The sequence below is a fragment of the Rattus norvegicus genome, chromosome 2 (assembly GCF_036323735.1).
Source record: "Rattus norvegicus strain BN/NHsdMcwi chromosome 2, GRCr8, whole genome shotgun sequence".
Classification (NCBI taxonomy): domain Eukaryota; kingdom Metazoa; phylum Chordata; class Mammalia; order Rodentia; family Muridae; genus Rattus; species Rattus norvegicus.
Genome location: NC_086020.1, coordinates 160255204 through 160259794, shown reverse-complemented (window position 1 = coordinate 160259794; position 4591 = coordinate 160255204). Strand labels below are relative to the sequence as shown.

General features: G+C 41.2%; 1 pseudogene; it reads right to left on the bottom strand.

The window, feature by feature from the left end:
- Window positions 1-790: 790 nt before the first annotated feature.
- Window positions 791-903, bottom strand: LOC120101359 (small nucleolar RNA SNORA17; annotated as a pseudogene).
- Window positions 904-4591: the final 3688 nt, after the last annotated feature.

The following is a 4591-nucleotide window of genomic DNA, read 5'->3' as shown; positions in this document are numbered from 1 at the left end:
CTGCCTGCCAAAAAATGGAGGGATGTTCTCCTGAATACTGCAGCTGGCTAAATGTGGGGTCATCTCTCTTGCTTTCATAACCACAAAGCAGTCTTTCCCAAGATACCAAGATAAGGAGTGATGTCTATTCTACACACTCTTCAAACATCAACATGTCTCTATGGGGCATCCTAAAGTACGGACATCTGCTTAGACTTTTGTGGTAATAAACCCTTACTACATCAGAGACACAGACTCAGATCTGGCCCATGGTAGCAGCACGGATCAGGACCTCACCATGGTCCCAGGCGGTATCACCAGCTATTCACAATAGTCTATTTCTCACTACTTTCTAATCTCCAGTTCTGCCTTCTTCATTGTGCCCTCATTCTTTTATTTCTAATTCACTTCTATTACTCCACAATTTACATGCTCCTGGGATCTCTGAATTTCTGGGGGTCACCTCAGGAGAGGTCTCAGGTATACTATGCCCTGCAATGCATTGTGGCAGCCAGGGATCATCTTGAGCATGGAAAATTCTCTCAGGCCTGTGAGGTGCAAGTGGTAGTTGTCTCAGGGTAGCTCCCTGTGCAGACTCCTTGATGCTGGTCTGGTGGCGTCTCTGGCTTACTCATTGCCTAGCCTGCCAGAGCGGCCACATGAGAGGGTCATCTGTCTCAGGCTGACTACCTCCAGAGGCCCTGCATCCCAGGCAGGGTTCTTTTAGTTGTTGTCCTGTTTCCTGTCCTGGGAGCTTTCGGGACCCCATAGAGCTAGACTGATTGTTGTCTCTGGCTTGCCTTTTTCAAGGAACTTTAGGCTACTACTCATAGAAATGTTCATAGGTCAGAACACTGAGAGTATGCATAGCCTCTGGTGTGACTTTTTTTATTTCAATAGCTTTTATTGAAGATGTATAAAAGTGAATTATAAATTAAAACATCACCAGACAGACAGCATAGCACTTCAGTGAACTGAACATTCTTCTAATAGAGGTCCAGTTCTCAGGACTACCTGGTTGGTAATTATCTCTGGTATATGATGCCCTGAACTACCTGAGGACCCAGCTATACCTCTCCTGGGAATATACCCAAAAGATGCCCCAACATATAACAAAGACATAGCAGCCTTATTTATAATAGCCAGAAGCTGGAAAAACCCAGATGCCCTTCAACAGAGGAATGGATACAGAAAATGTGGTACATCTACACAATGGAATATTACTCAGCTATCAAAAACAATACCTTTATGAAATTCATGGAGGGAACTGGAAAATATCATCCTGAGTGAGGTAACCCAATCACAGAAAAACACACATGGTATGCATTCATTGATAAGTGGCTATTAGCCCAAATGCTTGAATTGCCCTAGATGCACAGCACACATGAAACTCAAGATGGTGTGACTTTTTTGAACCTCAAAGGCTGCACTCAGTTACCCACCTTCTCCAAAATGGCCACACTTCCCAATTCTTCCAAAACAATCCCAGTAATGTGGACCAAGCGCTCAAGTATTTCAGCATATATGGGTATAATTCTCACTCAGACTAATACGCATATACATATTGTGTGGATGTGTGTAATATGTGATTTTGTGTGATTTTACTGCATATTCAATATTTATAGCTCAGTTATGCTTTAGCTTATTAAATCTAAATCCTCATTTTAAGTTTTTGGAGTTAAAACTTAATTACATCTTACCATTCTTTGCCTCTATCCCACCAGACATTTAGGTACACCCCACTCAGACTGTTTCTCAAATTCATGGCATCTGATTTTTTTTTTATTTAGTTGATGTTGTTGTTGTTGTTGTTGTTGTTGTTGGTGGTGGTGGTGGTGGTGGTGGTGGTGGTAGTGGTGGTGTGTTTTCCAAAATATTTAACTACACTATAATCTCAGTCCATAAAATAATATTTATATCTATATTTATAACTATTTACCTATCCCTCATCTATAATATCTATTTATCTGTCTGTCTGTCATTTATATCTATCTAATTTCAGGACTGATTACGTTGTTTTGAATAACTAAATGGATAACTCTTCCCTAGAAAAGACATTTTCTTCCAGTCATAGAATTCTTTAGTTGTCTATATTTTTGTCTGCAGATAGGAGCTATTGAACTTTACCCTTTCCATGCTATTATGTCTGATGGTGTTATCCTTGTTCAGGTCTTGTTTTAGCAGCCATGTTGCTCAGTGAAGGCTTCCTTACATTTCTAGGAGACATATAAACAAATAATAAATAAACAAAATAAATAATTTAACAAACAAATAGGCAAAACTCTAAACACTGACTCTTAAAGCTGTCATATGCATTGAGTCCTTCAAATAAATTTTCATAAAAAGCTTTTAAAGAGAAACATATAATAAATTACAAATATATTATTTACCTGAAGAAATACTTCATTATCTGATGTTTATTTATTCATAAGTCCAACTGATTTTGTCAATGGGTTTATTTTTGTGCATGAATGAAGTATTGATCATCTCAAGGCATTGAAAAAAATCAAGTACTATGTCTGTTCCCAAGCAGACACAATACCTCAGACTTTCACTAATGAAGTAACAGAACACCAGCTGCATCCTCCCTTCCCTGCTCTTTATACATCTGGTGGATCTTACAGATTCTCTGCTGGCCAAGTGAATCTGTGTATCAGTCTCCAGCTCAGTTGGAGACCCTTTCCTCAACCACAGGCCATTCTTGCCAGAAGACTGGGTAGGCTGCCTACAAGCCTTCTCTGTTCTCTATGTTCCCCAGGAGACCCAATGCCTCAGGCTAGTCCCAGCTCCATTCTGTCTTCCACCATGTTTATGCCTCCTCTGGATCCCACTCACCAACTACTCCAGGCCTCCCAGAGATCAGCATCTAGTACTGTAATCACCCTAGATCTAACACATGGGTCGCACTGGAAAGAAGAAATAGAATAGATTTTTTTTTTCTGGTAAACGGGAAGCCTGTAGCTTATGGTAATAAGAGCAGGAGGGATCAATTGGAGGGAAAGGATATGAGATGGAGAGAGAGAATGTGTGGGAAGAGACAGCTGGAATTGGGGAGTATTTAGGAGACAGTATGGGAAGTGAGTGCATTGGAAAATTCCTGGAATCCATGAGGATTATCTAATTGAGGACTCCTAGCAATGGGGAATACAAGAGTGTGAACTGACCATGTCTCATAGCCAGGCAAGGCTTCCAGTGTGGAGACAGGGTTGCATTTGGTTGAGCTGTTGGGAAAGAAAGGCCTTTTGTGATCCCCAAACAATCCAAGGTGATGATAGGACAGAAGGTTGCTCTCTAAAAACTGACAGCAAGACTCCATTGCTGAGGAAAACATCCATACAGCTAATTGAACTTAATGAGTTTGAGCTGGTGCCTGCGTGGAGCCATCATCCCTACATTTTAGTCTCTAGGGCACAGTTTTCTACTGTGTAGACGATTAAAAGAGAAGCTAGGATACAAACAGTGATGGTCTTTATATGCTTGGCCCAGGGAATGGCATTATTAGAAGGTGTGTCCTTGTTGGAGTAGGTGTGTCACTGTGGGTATGGGCTTTAAGAGACTCATCCTAGCTACCTGGAGGTCAGTATTCTGCTAGCAGCCTTCAGATGAATATGTGCACCTCTCATCTCCTCCTGCACTATGCCTGCCTAGATGTTACCACACTTTCACTTTGATGATAATGGAGTGAACCTCTGAACCTGTAAGCCAGCCCCAGTTAAATGTTGTCCTTATAAGAGTTGCCTTGGTCATGGTATCTTTTCTCAGCTGTAAAACTCTATCTAAGACACCAACCCAGCCATGAAACCTTTGACCTACAATCCTCCAAGCCTGCTTGCAAAATATGTTGGAACAAAGGTGGCAGAGAACTTGTGAGCATAGTCATCGACTGTTTGATTTAATTTGAGTTCCATACCATGAGAGGAAGTCTGTGCCTAACAATTCTGGGATGTTCAGGAACCAGAGACTAGATAGACTGGAGAACTAGGACAAAACCAAATGGGAGTATTCAAAACAAATAAACAAACAAAGCCAAACAACAAACCAACAAAAAACAATGAAATGATAATTAATGATATTCTGTTATACTAATAGAGTGGTGCTTCATCCCGCAGTAAGTGAGAGAATATTCAGAGACATTATGTACTATGAAAGTCTAAAATGGAGTTCATCATCAGGTACCTTTCATCAGAGCTCAGGGCATACTAAGGAAGAGGGATTGGTGGAAAGTTTGTAGGAGACAGAATTGTCAAGCATGGGGCTAGCAGAGGTGTGCACCAAGTCTTCTGTGTATATGTTGTGGCTGTTCACTTGGTGTTTTCATGGGACTCATCACTGTGGAAGCAAGTGTGCCTTTGACTCCTTTGCATGTTTTTGGGACTCTTCCTCCTCCTGAGTTGCCTTGGCCAGCCTCAGTGTGAAGGATTTTTGTCTTGTCTTATTGTATATTTTTTCTCCTGTTTATTACTTGTCTCTTGGAGGCCTGCTTTTTTTTTAACAGAGGGAGTGGATCTAGGGAAAAGAAAGGAGAGAGGTTGGGGGAGAGGCTGGGGGTTGGGGGGAGACTAGAGGGATAGAGGAGAGAAACTGTGGTCAGAATGTTTGTAAGAATAATATA